We start from the raw sequence: 16,661 nt of genomic DNA on the forward strand, positions 1-16,661 counted from the left end.
CAACTCCCGCAAGCTTAGACCTCGCTTGTCCTCAAGCGGAAGTCGAAATCGAAAAATATTTCCACATGTTTAGAGATAGAGGTGTCGATAAAAATAAAATACAGACATGAGGGCATCGTGATCATTCTTATAACAACAACTTATATAATTCTTGTCATATGATCTCTTATGCTAGAGTAACAATTAAATCACAATTTCAAGTATGAATCATAATCTTCATTGAAAACTAACAAACTATAATCTCAGTCATTGGATCAATTGCAATTTATCATAACATAGGAAAGAGTCAATATAAGAGCTTTTCAGCAAGCCCACATACTCAACTATCATATAGTCTTCCACAATTGCTAACACTCACGCAATACTTATGGGTATGGAGTTTTAATCGGACACAGAGAAAGATAGGGGCTTATAGTTTTGCCTCCCAATGTTTTACCTCAAGGGTAATGTCAACAATAATAGTTCATGAAAACTCACATCCAATTAGCCATATATACCAGGATCTTTCCAACATGTTGTGCTTGCCAAAAGATAAAATTTAAAAAAGGAAGGCTGATGATCACCATGACTCTTATGGAAGGTAGGAGATAAAAGTAAAAGATAGGCCCTTCGCGGAGGGAAGCAGAAGTTGTCATGCGCTTTTATGGTTGGATGCACAAAATCTTAATTCGAAAGAATGTCACTTTATATTGCCACTTGTGATATGGACCTTTATTATGCAGTCCGTCGCTTTTATTTCTTCCATATCACACGATCGTATAAAGCTTATTTTCTCCCACACTAATAAGTCATACATATTTAGAGAGCAATTTTTATTGCTTGCACCGATGACAACTTACTTGGAGGATCTTACTCAATCCATAGGTAGGTGTGGTGGACTCTCATGGAAAAACTGGTTTGAGGGTGTTTGGAAGCACAAGTAGTATCTCTACTTGGTGCAAAGAATTTGGCTAGCATGAGGGGGAAAGGCAAGCTCAATCATGTTGGATGATCCATGACAGTATAATTTATCCCAGATGTAAGAAAACATAACCCATTATGTTGTCTTCCTTGTCCAACGTCAACCCTTTAGTATGTCATATTTTAATGAGTGCTCACAGTATTAAAATATGTCCAAGATAGTGTATTTATATGTGAAGACCTCTCTTTCTTTATTACTTCCTATTAATTGCAACGATGACCAAAACTATGTTTGTCAACTCTCAACAACTTTTATTCATCATACTTTTTCTATGTGAGCTCATTACTCTCCATAAGATCCATATGATCTCTTTTATTTCTTTTTATTCTTTCTCTTTTATTTTATTCACTCAAGATCATGGCAAAATAATCAAGCCCTTGACTCAACATTAATCTTTATTATACATAACTCACGGACTCTATTACATAGAAGGATCATAAAGCAAAACTCACAACTAGATCATACTAAGAACTTTTATTCTACTAGCTCAAAATATTATCAAAAGGATCGAACTAAGAAAAGCGGTAAAGATAAAAGTGATGGTGATACGATACCGGGGCACTCCCCCAAGCTTGGCAGTTGCCAAGGGGAGTGCCCATACCCATGTGATAATATCTCTGTTTTCGGTGATGGTGATGTGATATTCTTGGCGATGATGCCCCTTAGGATACAATTTTCCTCCTCGAGCTTATTGACTTGCTGCTTGAGGTCCATTATTTCCTTTTGAGGCTTTCCTGTAACAGCCAAAGCTCCCTGCACCCAACGGTGCTGCATAGCTGCGGGAGAACTAGTGACACTCTTTTTCATATTCTCATAAGAAAGAAATCTAATATTGGAAGGGACAACCGAGTTTGGAATAGCCGAGCTCTACAGTTCCCCCATTGTGAATCCAGCTCAGAAGCGGCAAGTAACTTCTTGATCCTCCTCCATGGCATCTATCCTCTTCAAATCAGCCTCCATCTCTTCCTCCGTTGCTGGCACAAAGTGGTCAACATTGTTGTTTGTCATTGATCTCGGTGGCGGATGAGACACCCGGCTCTCCCCGACTGACTCTGGCGAAGACATCTTGCTCTAATCTGCAGCAGCAATAGCTCAAAACACAAATAGAGGATAATTGCGTGATACGGGAGTCAAAACCTTCAGGAGATTATATAATGAATTCTTACCGACCAAAATACGTAACGTGCAAGAAAACGGAGTCCGAAGAGCACACGATGTAGGGGGGCACGCCCTCCACCCTCGTGGAGCCCTCGTGTCCTTCCCGGACTGCTTCTGTTTTTTCTATTTTTCTAAATATTCCAAAATGGAAGAAAATTGCCATTAGAACTGTTTTGGAGTCGGTTTACTTACCGTACCACATACCTATTCCTTTTCGGAGTCTGAAACGTTCCGAAAAGTGTCCCTTATGTATTCCTCCGGGGTTACGGTTTCAATAACATTGGTTTCAACATTTATAGGATTACCTGAGATATAATATTTAATTCTTTGACCGTTCACCACCTTCGGATTTGTGCCTTCGAAGTTGTTGATTTTTATGGCACCGGAACGATAGACCTCCTCGATAATGTAAGGACCTTCCCATTTAGAGAGAACTTTTCCTATAAAGAATCTTAAATGGGAGTTGTATAGCAATACATAATCACCTACATTAAACTCACGCTTTTGTATTCTTTTATCATGCCATCTTTTAACTTTTTCTTTAAATAATTTGGCATTCTCATAGGCTTGGGTTCTCCATTCATCAAGTGAGCTAATGTCAAATAACCTCTTCTCACCGGCAATTTTGAAATCATAAGTGAGCTCTTTAATAGCCCAATATGACCTATGTTCTAGCTCAATAGGTAAATGACATGCTTTACCATAAACCATTTTATACGGAGACATACCCATAGGATTTTTATATGCAGTTATATAGGCCCATAATGCATCATCAAGTTTCTTGGACCAATTCTTTCTAGATCTATTAACAATCTTTTGAAAATTAATTTGAGTTCTCTATTGCTCAATTCTACCTGACCACTAGACTGTGGGTGATAAGGAGATGCAATTCTATGATTAACATCATATTTAGCAAGCATTTTACGGAAAGCACCATGAATAAAATGTGAACCACCGTTAGTCATTTAATATCTAGGGACTCCAAACCTTGGAAAAATAACTTCTTTAAGCATCTTAATAGAGGTGTTATGATCAGCACTACTAGTTGGAATAGCTTCTACCCACTTAGTAACGTAATCAACAACAACTAAAATATGTGCGTATCCGTTGGAGGCAGGAAAAGGTCCCATATAATCAAAGCCCAAAACATCAAATGGTTCAATAACAAGTGAATAATTCATAGGCATTTCTTGATGTCTACTAATATTACCAACTCTTTGACATTCATCACAAGATACAACAAACTTACGGGCATCCTTGAGGAGAGTAGGCCAATAAAAACCGGATTGCAATACCTTATGTGCAGTTCTATCTCCAGCGTGGTGTCCTCCATAAGCTTTGGAGTGACACTTGCGTAGGATCTGTTCCTGTTCATGCTCAGGTACACAACGTCTAATAACACCATCTACTCCTTCTTTATAAAGATGTGGGTCATCCCAAAAGTAATGTCTCAAATCATAGAAAAACTTTTTCTTTTGCTGGTATGTGAAACTAGGTGGTATAAATTTTGTGCCAATATAATTAGCATAATCAGCATACCATGGAGCAGTACGAGAAGCATTTACGACATTTAATTGTTCATCAGGAAAGCTATCATCAATAGGTAGTGGGTCATCAAGAACATTCTCTAGCCTAGACAGGTTGTCTGCAATGGGGTTCTCAGCTCCCTTTCTATCAATAATATGCAGATCAAATTCTTGTAGCATGAGAACCCATCTAATAAGTCTAGGTTTATCATCTTTCTTTTCCATAAGATATTTAATAGCAGCATGATCTGTGTGAATAGTTACTTTAGAATCAACAATATAAGGTCCGAACTTATCACAAGCAAATACAACTGCTAAAAATTCTTTTTCAGTAGTAGCATAATTTCTCTGAGCATTGTCTAGAGTTTTACTAGCATATTGAATAACATTTAATTTCTTATCAATTCTTTGCCCTAGAACAACACGTACAGCATAATCACTAGCATCACACATAATTTCAAAGGGTAAATTCCAATCAGGTGGCTGAACAATAGGTGCAGAGATCAATGCTTTCTTAAGTATTTCAAATGCTTCTACGCAACCATCATAAAAAACAAATGGTATATATTTTTGTAATAAATTACTCAGAGGCCGAGAAATTTTTGAGAAGTCCTTAATGAACCTCCTATAAAAACCGGCGTGACCAAGGAAACTTCTTATACCTTTGATGTCCTTGGGACATGGCATCTTTTAAATAGCATCAACCTTAGCTTTATCAACTTCACTACCTCTTTCAGAAATTTTATGCCCCAAGACAATACCTTCATTAACCATAAAGTGAAACTTCTCCCAATTCAAGACAAGGTTAGTTTCTTCACATCTCTGCAAAACTCGATCAAGGTTGCTTAAGCAATCATCAAAAGAGGATCCATAGACCGAGAAATTGTCCATGAAAACCTCACAAGTCTTTTCACAAAAGTCTGAGAATATAGCCATCATGCATATTTGGAAAGGTAACAAGTGCATTACATAAACCAAAAGGCATACGTCTATAAGAAAAAGTACCAAATGGGCAAGTAAAAGTGGTCTTAGATTGATCATCAGCTGACACGGGTATTTGAGAGAAACCAGAGTAACCATCTAGAAAGCAAAAATGTGTATGTTTGGATAATCTTTCTAGCATTTGATCAATAAAAGGTAAGGGGTAATGATCTTCTTTAGTAGCCTTATTTAATTTGCAGAAATCAATTACCATCCTATAACCTGTAATAATTCTTTCCGGAATCAATTCATCTTTATCATTAGGAACGATAGTAATACCTCCGTTTTTAGGGACACAATGGACAGGACTTACCCACTAACTATCAGCAACGGGATAAATTATACCTGCCTCAAGGAGCTTTAGTATTTCCTTTCTTACCACTTCTTTCATCTTAGGATTCAGCCGTCGTTGGTGATCACGAACTGCTTTGGCATCTTTCTCCAAATTTATTTTGTGCTGACATAGTGTGGGACTAATGCTTTTAATATCTTCAGAGTTTTCAATAACCTCTCTTCTTCATGCTCTGAAAGGTTAGCACTAATAATAACAGGATATATCTTTTTCTCATCAAGATAAGCATATTTAAGAGTATCAGGTAATGGTTTGAGCTCAAACACGGATCACCCTTGGGTGGAGGAGGATCCCCTAGGATTTCAACAGGGAAATTGTGTTTCAGGATGGGTTCCTGTTTAAATAATGCTTCATCTATTTCCCTTCTTTCATTCATAAACATATCATTTCCATGGTCTAGCAAATATTGTTCTAAAGGATCACTAGGAGGCACGACAATAGAAGCATGACCAATAATTTCATCTTTACTTGGCAATTCCTCTTCACGGTGTTGTCTACCAATAGTAACAACATCCTTTTCGCAATCTATCTTAGCATTAACTGTGTTCAAGGAGGGTCTACCAAATATAATGGGACAAAAGCTATCTTGTGGGGAACCAAGAACAACAAAATCAGCAGGATATTTAGTTTTCCCACACAAGACTTCAACTTCTCTAACAATCCCAATTGGTGAAATAGTATATCTATTGGCAAGTTTAATTGTGAAATCAATATCTTCTAACTCAGCAGGTGCAATATCATGCATAATTTCTTTGTATAAGTCAATAGGTATTGCACTAGCACTAGCACCCATATCACACAATCCATGATAACAATGATCTCCTATTTTAACAGAAATAACAGGCATGCCTACCACAGGTCTATGTTTATCTTTAGCACAAGGTTTAGCAATTCTAGCAGTTTCATCACAGAAATGAATAACATGCCCATCAATATTATCAGACACGAGATCTTTAACAATAGCAATATTAGGTTCAACTTTAACTTGCTCAGGAGGTGTATAAGTTCTAATATTGCTTTTATGAACCACAGTTGAAGCTTTAGCATGATCTTTTATCCTAACAGGAAAAGGTGGTTTCTCAACACAAGCAGTAGGAACAATATGATCATTATAAGTGACAGTCTTTTCTTCAACTTTAATAGGTGAAGATACTTTTACTTCTATGGGAGGATGATATTTAAACCACTTCTCCCTAGGGAGATCAACATGAGTAGAAAAAGATTCACGGAAAGAAGCTACTATTTTAGAGTCAAGTCCATATTTAGTGCTAAATTTACGGAAAACATCGGTATCCATAAAAGATTTAACACAATCAAACTTAGGTGTCATACCTGACTCCTTACCTTCGTCGAGATCCCAATCTTCAGAGTTGCGTTTAATTCTTTCCAATAAATCCCATTTGAATTCAATAGTCTTCATCATAAAAGAGCCAGCACAAGAAGTATCGAGCATGGTGTGATTGTTATCAAAAAGCCGAGCATATAAATTTTGAATAATTATTTCTCTTGGAAGCTCATGATTGGGGCATGAATATAACATTGATTTAAGCCTCCCCCAAGCTTGAGCGATGCTTTCTCCTTCGCGAGGCCAAAAATTATATATATAATTGCGATCACGATGAACAAGATGCATAGGATAAAACTTCTGATGAAATTCCAATTTCAATTGTTTGTAGTTCTATGATCCCATATCATCACATAGCCTATACCATGTCAATGCATCTCCCTTCAAAGATAAAGGGAAGACCTTATTCTTAATAACATCATCGGGCACACCTGCAAGCTTAAATAATCCACAAACTTCATCCACATATATTAGGTGCTCATTAGGATGCATTGTTCTATCTCCTGCAAAAGGATTAGCTAGCAGTTTTTCTATCATGCCCGAAGGAATCTCAAAGTAGACATTTTCGTTTTCAGTAGGTTCAATAGGTTGAGGAGAAACTCTTTGCTCTACTGGTCGGGGTGAAGATACCCGGAACAAGCCCCTCAGAGGATTATTTTCCATAGTAACAAGTGACAGTAAATTTCAGCACACTGAATAAATTTTTCGTTACCAAATTCCACCTACCAAAGGCGCTTCACTCCCCGACAACGGCGCCAGAAAAGAGTCTTGATGACCCACAAGTATAGGGGATCTATCGTAGTCCTTTCGATAAGTACGAGTGTCGAACCCAACGAGGAGCAGAAGGAAATGATAAGCGGTTTTCAGCAAGGTATTCTCTGCAAGCACTGAAATTATAGGTAAAAGATAGTTTTGTGATAAGATAATTTGTAACGAGCAACAAGTAACAAAAGTAAATAAAGTGCAGCAAGGTGGCCCAATCCCTTTTGTAGCAAAAGACAAGCCTGGACAAAATCTTATATAGAGAAAAGCGCTCCCGAGGACACATGGGAATTATCGTCAAGCTAGGTTTCATCACGATCATATGATTCGCGTTCGGTACTTTGATAATTTGGTATGTGGGTGGACCGGTTCTTGGGTACTGGCCTTACTTGGACAAGCATCCCACTTATGATTAACCTCTATTGCAAGCATACGCAACTACAACAAAAGTATTAAGGTAAACCTAACCATAGCATGAAACATATGGATCCAAATCAGCCCCTTACGAAGCAACGCATAAACTAGGGTTTAAGCTTCTGTCACTCTAGTAACCCATCATCTACTTATTACTTCCCAATGCCTTCCTCTAAGCCCAAATAATGGTGAAGTGTCATGTAGTCTACGTTCACATAACACCACTAGAGGAGAGACAACATACATCTCATCAAAATATCGAACGAATACCAAATTCACATGACTACTAATTAATAGCAAGACTTCTCCCATGTCCTCAGGAACAAACGTAACTACTCACAAAGCATATTCATGTTCATAATCAGAGGGGTATTAATATGCATATAGGATCTGAACATGATCTTCCACCAAATAAACCAACTAGCATCAACTACAAGGAGTAATCAACACTTCTAGCAACCCACAGGTACCAATCCCAGACTTAGAGACAAGAATTGGATACAAGAGATGAACCAGGGTTTGAGAGGAGATGGTGCTGGTGAAGATGTTGATGGATATTGACCCCCCTCCCGATGAGAGGATCGTTGGTGATGACGATGGCGATGATTTCCCCCTCCCGGAGGGAAGTTTCCCCGTCAGAACAGCTCCGCCGGAGCCTTAGATTGATTCCGCCAAGGTTCCGCCTCGTGGCAGTGGAGTCTCGTCCCGAAAGCTTGCTTATGATTTTTTCCTCATAGAAAGACTCCATATAGCAGAAGATGGGCATCGGAGGGCCACCAGGGGGCCCACGAGGCATGGGGCGCGCCCCCACCCTCGTGAGCAGGGTGTGGGCCCCCTCCAAAACTTTTTGCGCTCAGTATTTTTTATATATTCTGAAAATGACATCCGTGAAGTTTTAGGACTTTTGGAGCTGTGTAGCACAGGTCTCGAATATTTGCTCCTTTTCCAGCCCAGAATCCCAGCTGCCGGCATTCTCCCTCTTTATGTAAACCTTGTAAAATAAGAGAGAATAGGCATAAGTATTGTGACATAATGTGTAATAACAGCCCATAATGCAATAAATATCGATATAAAAGCATGATGCAAAAATGGACGTATCACACCGCCCTATCAAAACAATAGACATTTAGAAGCCTAGCTCACACCCACATTTACACACATTTAGAAGCGGCATATCCTATATACCTAAGAGACTGATCCCCACTACTTCTAATTATCTCAACATATTCCACATCATCGAAATTGTTATAGCCGTTAGACTCACTATCTAGATCCACTAACATCCATATGATCTACACATGAGAATCCTCTATCATGCAACATGCATTTTCCAAGTTCAAAGGACGGACCACAAGGAGCACATTATTATCATTACAAGATACACCACAGGTCAACATCTAATCCTTCCGCACCCATTGGCAGCTTGCCGACCAGCAAAATCTCTCTTGTTGAAAACTTCAGATGCCAACATCAACACTATGTGTGCCCCTATTTCTTGAATGTCGCACAAATCTCGTGTATGTAAGCCGAACAAAAATACATCTAGTAAGCCACCATAACAGCTACGCAACTAGGATCAATTGGAAATAAATGTCTAAAATATGCCTCATTTCTCATTCTCTAAATAACCTAAATAGCATTCGCCACTCTAGGTAAAAACCAACAATTTTTATTGCCAAAAAAATGTATCACCCACTCACATAGTCATTCACCCCACCCCACCCCTAATGCAACAATGAATGTCTAGTAAGGATATTGTTTCTAAGCTGGCGATAGAAAGATTTTATTCCATGTCACAGGAAACTATTTCCGGTAAGCAATGCTTATTGGTTCATGCACTGATTTATTAGGCCAGATATATCGATCGCATATCTATTGTTTCAATTAGAATAAAAGCTCAAGTTTATTGTGAGTTGTTGTGTTGTGGTCACTGAATTCGAAAGGAACACAACTCACTGTTTGGACTTCCAGATCATTTTAGCTCAGACATACCGTTAACTTATGAAGTGAAAGTACTTGTCTTGTTTCATAATGGCAATGACCTAGTATATTAACGCATGAATATTAGAACTTAACATTACATTTTGACAACTACCATCGTAATCTTAATTAAAATAATAGAATTGATTCTTATTATTGTTCTAAGTCATCTAATTTAATAAGTATGTCCATCAGAAACATTTTTGTGACTAGAAAACTATTCAAATTTCAAAGAATTGGACTTTATAGAATTTTCCACGTGTGGGTTGCTCAAGTTGTAGGCTTCAATAGTACATGAATGTTCCAACGATTTCCTTCATACTGTATTATTTTGGATCCATTCTGGCCTCTCGGAAACACTATTTTATATTTCATACGACCAGCGAAATAAGCATTAATGTAAATACAACCTCGTAGCAATCAAGTGGGATGACATTGTTAAAAAAATATCGGTTCTCAAAATCATGTGAATTAAAGATGTCCACAATAGAAGATTGCACTTGCTTCCATCTTGAGTTTCCAAGGGCTTAGTTTATACAAGTAAAATAAACTAGATACTGACATCTCTTCAATATCTTAGGAGAAATTTTGAATATAAGCATATAACTTGGTTATAACTAAATATATACAATGTTCTAGATTGGTACCAAGAGTTTGTCTATATGAAATCGTGTTTGGTGGACTCAAAATTAAATTGTGTGACAAGGACGGTGGTTTTTATGTGGCACTCCTTAGTGATTTTTTTGTTGATAACATAAAGGTTGACTTAAGTGATGTATGACTAATGACAACTTTATTTAGGTTTGAATGAGTTAAGACGCTGATACTTGTTGAATCATCTTAAGTAGATTATGGTGATGGGAGAAAACAATGCAAATCTAGCCACATTGCTTTTACAAGTGAAACCCTAAGGGAGGACCACAATTGGTTCATGGTTAGAGGTGATTGTACTCTTAGCCCATTCCAGATAAAATTCCATGTGTAAATGCTCTATGTGCCTCATTAAAACATAATATTTGCATAGTGTGAGGTCACCTTTATCTGCCTGTAGTTGACAGTGAAGCACATGCATCAACTTATTTAATCTTAGTACTCCATGATTCTAATATTAGAGAAGTGGTGTGCGAGTGTATGGATGGGTGCGCACTCGCGCACACTTGCCTATGACATATGTGCATGTGTGTGTGCGCGCTTGTAAAAACTCCAAATCTAAAATTATCTTATAAGTAAGGCTATTATTTTCGAGGAAGCAACATATGAGTGTGATTTATCATCCTTTTTAGAGTCGGGTGTTTTATCATTTATGATGCAACCTTCAGGTGATTTAACTGAAAACTATCAGGCTAAAGGCCACATAGTGTATTCTTAACAACATGTGTTTCCTTTACTTATCAGGCTGAAGCTTCCCAAGAACCAAGATCATTATTTCCGCGACACATCGGTATGCTTTACAGGCAATTCTTATTTGCGATGGATGATTACTAAGGGCATATACAATGGCCTTATCTTATGAGTAGCATATAGAATAAATACTGAGATGGAAGAAACAGAAACCAGAAAAAAGGTAAAAACCATGATCCACATTCGTTTGTGGGTGCATGAATCTTGGCATGTTTGTGGTGCCACATAGGATTGGGCTGGTGTGTGGGCATTCACCCGGTCGCCCACACGTCCGTTTCACCACGCGGAGGGGCCGGTGTGTGAGCGTCAGTTCGCCCACACGCCAGTTTTCACTCACGCACAAGGGCTGGTGTGTGGGCATTTGCCATCTCGCCCACATGCCCGTCTCCTCTCCCACACCCAAGCTGCCAGTTGCCACGTGTTTTGAAGTGTACATGGCAACTGCCCTAATGTGCTTGTAAGAAGATGGTAACTCTCTCTTTTTTTACTTGAGCATGTCAGTTGCCATGTGTTTTGCAGGGTACAGGGCAACTGCCCTAGTGTGCTTATAAGAAGATGGAAACTCTCTCTTTTATCCGAACATGTTGTTTTGCCATGTCTCTTTGTAGCGCTACACAACAACTGCCTAGTGTTAGTAGGTGGCAACTCCTAAGGTTTTTAAATCATGGCAACTGTAGTAAACTAGACCATACATGGAAACTACTTAGTGTTAGTAGATGGCAACCTCTAAAGTTTTCAAATCATGGCAACTATAGTAAACCAGACCATACATGGCAATAGCAGCAATTGTCCAAAATGGCATCTGGCACTTGACCTGAGATGGCAACTGCAGTTGAGCAACCATGGCAATTGTAGTTGTCCGACATGGCAACTGTAGTTCAATGACATGGCAACTGCAGTTAAACGGACATTGAAGAGGGTCCGGACCATGGCAACTGCGGGGATGCGTGGTGACTATCACGCGGGGCGGGGCCGTAGGGTATGTGGCTGAGAGAGGTCGTGTGGGCGTTATGCATTTTGCCACACGAAGGCATGTGAGACGGACCGCAAGGAAAAAAAGAGGCGTGTGGGCGCTAGTTGTTTTGCCCACACGTAGGCGTGTGGGCTGGTCCTCTTAGACACCATACAAAACGTGTGGGCAGACCCCTTAACGCCCACACGTGTGGCAGTTATTGTCGTCCTTTGTTTTTAATAAAACCTATAAGGAAACCTATTGAAAACCATGTAAATCTTTGCCTATCCCTTACTAATAAAGCATCGAGTGCTTCTGGTCGTACGTCGTCATCTTTTTTAGGTAGTTTCTTTCGCATGCAGCTTATCGTACGTTGACCCTCGCTTTCAGCTCGATCCGTTTATGGTACGTCCCCTCCTTGCTATCGCCTCTGGCTGGGCCTTTCTGGCGCCCCAGGTGGGCCTACGCACGCACACAAATTGGCCCAATTAATCCAGCCCGCCTATCCCCAATTTGAGGCAAAAATACTTGCTGGTGACAAGACTCGAACTATGAACCTAACGCCTAGCAAAAACAACGCGGCCAACCAAGCTAGCATGTGTTATTTAAAAAAATACAAATTGATTCAGATAATAAGTAGTCCCACCTCACTTTTTACATCCAAACTACTCAATTTATATACGTTTATGAGTTTCCTAGGTGTCAGGAAGCCGTCTCGGAAATCATTACAGAAAAACAAGGAAGGAAAGAGAGGCTAATTAATTGGAAAGCGAGGCAACGAAATAAGGAAGGAATCTTGAGAGATATATTCTCTAATCTAAATTGAGAAGGACATGAGGTGACTAAACCTGAGAATGGTTATTAAAAAACTGGGTGAAACGGTTCGGTTCTTACTTTGGGTTTGATTGGTTATGGTTTTATTGGGCTGAATCTTTTTTAGTTTGGTTTTGGTTTGGGTATGTGAAGAAACCAATTTGGGTATAGTTGGTTATGGGCTTAAAGAATTTGGTTATTAACGATTATAAACTATGGGTCCAAACCTGTTTCTGGGCATTGGTTATGTGCAATAAGCAAGGACGCGTCGACAATGAGTATCTTTGATCCGCGTACATGCTGCGATGCACTATGTAATTCTGTATTATGCGGAAACACCATATGCAAATCGAACGTGTTTGCTTATGCTTTAGCTAAGCAATTGGTTTCAATACACTTGTCAGTGATCTTTTCAGTTGTCGGCATTGTCTTTTTGACTCTTGTTGTGTGTTAACCGTATCTCAACGATAACTTTGTTCCCAAACTGTTGTAGATGCACTTATGCCTTTTCTATGTCATTTTTTGCTTCTTAACATGTTGATTTGTGCAATCATATATACATTGAAGCAAACCCACAGTTATGTATTGGGTTTAAACCCACAGTTATGTATTGGGTTTAAATTGGTTTGGGTGAAAAAATAGATGGTTTAGTTTTGGTTGGGCTGAAAATGGCATTAAACGGGTATGGTTCAAGTATGGCTTTGAGAGATACATGTATGAGTATGGTTTAAGTATGAAACCATTCTCACATTTAGAGGTGACGAAGATGAAATAAGGAAGGAAATTGGGATCCCGAGGGATGATCTTGAGACATATTCTAATCTAGAGTAATATAAGAAGGGACAAAGAACAACAATGTCGGATTTACACACCACGGGAAACATTATCTAGACGGCCTGCCAAGTAGATTTACACATGCAAGCAAAATAGAAAACAAGTTTTCACAAGAAAGAACAAGCCATGCTAACGAATAAGCAAGTAGCAGGTGCATTGCGCCAAAATAGTTTAGGTGTATACACTGTGCGATGTGCGGAAACGTCTTAACCTCGGTGCGAGGGGACGTGCTGCATGTTATAGGCAGGGGCGCAATAACCCTGAGGCGCATACAGTTGAGATCTTTACAGAAGACTTGGAGAGGAAGAGATAGAATAGGTTACAAGAGATAAACATAAACCAACTACCTAACTATCTCTACCAATATTCTTGGACTCCTGATGCGGCTCAATGAGATGGTGCGGCTTAGCCAAGGCAACGTGACAAGATGTTGTTTAACACCCTCCCGTAATCACAACTTCAGCAAGTTGAGATTATGCTTGAAGTCTTCAAAGCTTTTTGTAGGCAATGGTTTTGTGAATCCATCCGCAATTTGATCTATGGAATGCACAAACCGAATGTCAAGTTGCTTCTTGGCAACTCTTTCTCACACAAAGTGGAAATCTATCTCAATGTGCTTTGTTCTGACATGAAAAACTGGATTAGCAGACAAGTATGTTGCACCTAGATTATCACACCATAAACATGGAGCTTGAGTACCCTTAATACCAAGTTCCCTCATAATGGATTGTAACCAAATAATTTCTATTGTGGCATTTGCTAATGCCTTATACTCTGCCTTTGTACTAGACCCGGAGACAGTAGCTTGCTTTCTTGCACACCATGATATCAAGTTAGGACCAAAAAATACTGCAAATCCACCAGTAGATCTTCTATCATCCAAACATCCTGCCCAATCAGAGTCTGAGAAGGCACTTATAAGTGTACATGATGACTTGCAAAAATTCAGACCAATATTAAGAGTGTTCTTGACATATCTAACAATGCGTTTGGCAGCTGTCCAATGAATTGTAGTGGGTGCATGAAGAAATTGGCAAACTTTGTTAACATCAAATGAAATATCAGGCCTGGTAAGTGTCAAGTATTGAAGAGCACCTACTAGACTTCGATACTTTGTGCTATCATCTTGACTCAAAGGGTGACCCTTAGTAAGAAACAATTTTTCTGAACTTGACAAAGGAGTAGGTGAGGGTTTACAACCTTGTCGACCAGCCTTTTTTACCAGATCTACTGCATATTTCTCCTGGGATAGATGAAGTCCATCCTCATGCTTCTTCACATCAACCCCTAGGAAATAATGTAAGTCTCCAAGATCCTTGAGAGCAAACTCTGTACTAAGATCCTTCAAAAGTCCTGTAATAGCCTCATCTGATGAACTGGTGACAATTATATCATCAACATATATGAGTACAAATATGTGTGCATTGTACTTATTGTAAATGAACAATGAGGTGTCAGACTTAGAAGGAACAAAACCAAGCATTTGCGTTTTTTGACTCAGACATGAGTACCACGCCCTTGGAGCTTGCTTCAACCCATATAATGACTTATCGAGTTTGCACACATAAGAAGGTGCATTTTTACTCACACACCCAGGAGGTTGCTTCATGTACACATCCTCTTCCAGAACACCATGGAGAAACGCGTTCTAAACATCTAGTTATCTGAGACTCCAGCCCCTGGACATAGGAATAGATAAAACGAGACAGATAGTGGCAGCCTTTACAACAGGACTAAATTTGTCCTCATAGTCTATGCCATACCGTTGTTTAAAACCTTTGGCAACTAGTCTGGCCTTTAATGATCAATGGTTCCATCAAACTTTCTTTTAATCCTGAATACCCACTTGCAATCAATAAGATTTTTACCTTGCTGTGGAGGAACCAGATGCCAGGTTTTATTTTTCTGTAGTGCCTTGAATTCCTCATTCATGGCCCTTTTCCATTTTTCATCACTGAGTGCTTCTTCAAGCGTATATGGTTCACCTGGTTCACCTGTAGAGAACACCATTCCATACTTAGTTACACATTTATAATCAACAGGCTGTATTACCCCTTTTTGTAGTCGTGTACGGCATGGAGATGATGCAGCATCTGTTTGTGACATAGAATATCCCGCAATAGAATCTGGACCAGCAGCAGCAGCATCGGTGTGCGCCGGATCTTCCATGGCGGTTGGTGAATCAGTGGATGTTGCAGCAGGCGCAGAAGATCCCGTCCCGCGGGCCTCATCATTAGTGCATGATGGAGCGGGCCGGCCATCAACATGGGATCCCACGCCTGACGGACCAGCAGCGGTCAGGTGGCGCAAGTCTCGTCTCTTGTAGTAGACCGGCTGGACCGGAAAACGAGTTGAGGGCCCGCCGACAGCTGCCCACCAAGTGTCAGCGCCTGATTGGCGCGGAGCAGGGGGAGCGCGCTCTCTAGTAGCATCGCGCCGCGTGGCTGGCATGGAGACGACGCGCGGTGGGTCGCGCCCGACCGCGCCTGGCGAGGCTGTTGGCGCAGAATCGAAGGCGGATTCTCCTGACGGATCTGGCACTGCTGGTCGCCCGGATCCCGACGGAGATGCGGCTGGCGCATCTGACCGCGCGGATCCCGAGAGGGATTTGTTCCCTGCACCAGAGCACATGAAATATGGCTCTGTAGGGCGCGTTTCTTCGTCATTTTTGCTTCCGTTTTTTTTCTGTATAATCTCCTGCATCATCACAAGGCTCACACAAGGCATCAATAGGGTCAGTCAATATTTGATCATTGCAGTTATTGCCCCCGTGATCAAAACTAGTGAGATGAGAGGGAAGAAGGAGAATTTCCTTGCGAAGGAGTGCACCGGCATTAGGGTGAAGGTCGGAGAAAGGAAATTTTGTCTCGTCGAACACAACGTCACGAGAAATAGAAACACGACTGATGGATACATCGAGACACTTTACACCCTTGTGTTGAGCGCTATACCCAAGAAAGACGCACTGTTTGGAGCGAAACATGAGCTAGCGATTGTTGTAGGGGCGAAGATTGGGCCAACAGGCGCAACCAAAAACACGAAGAGACTTATAGTCTGGTTTGGTGTGAAGAAGTCTTTCAATGGGAGTTTCATTATTGATGACGCGACTAGGAAGCATGTTGATGATGTGGACAGCGGTAAGAAACGCTTCATCCCAAAACTTAAGAGGCATAGAAGCACCA

The sequence above is a fragment of the Triticum aestivum genome, chromosome 1A (genome assembly GCF_018294505.1).
Source record: "Triticum aestivum cultivar Chinese Spring chromosome 1A, IWGSC CS RefSeq v2.1, whole genome shotgun sequence".
Lineage (NCBI taxonomy): Eukaryota > Viridiplantae > Streptophyta > Magnoliopsida > Poales > Poaceae > Triticum > Triticum aestivum.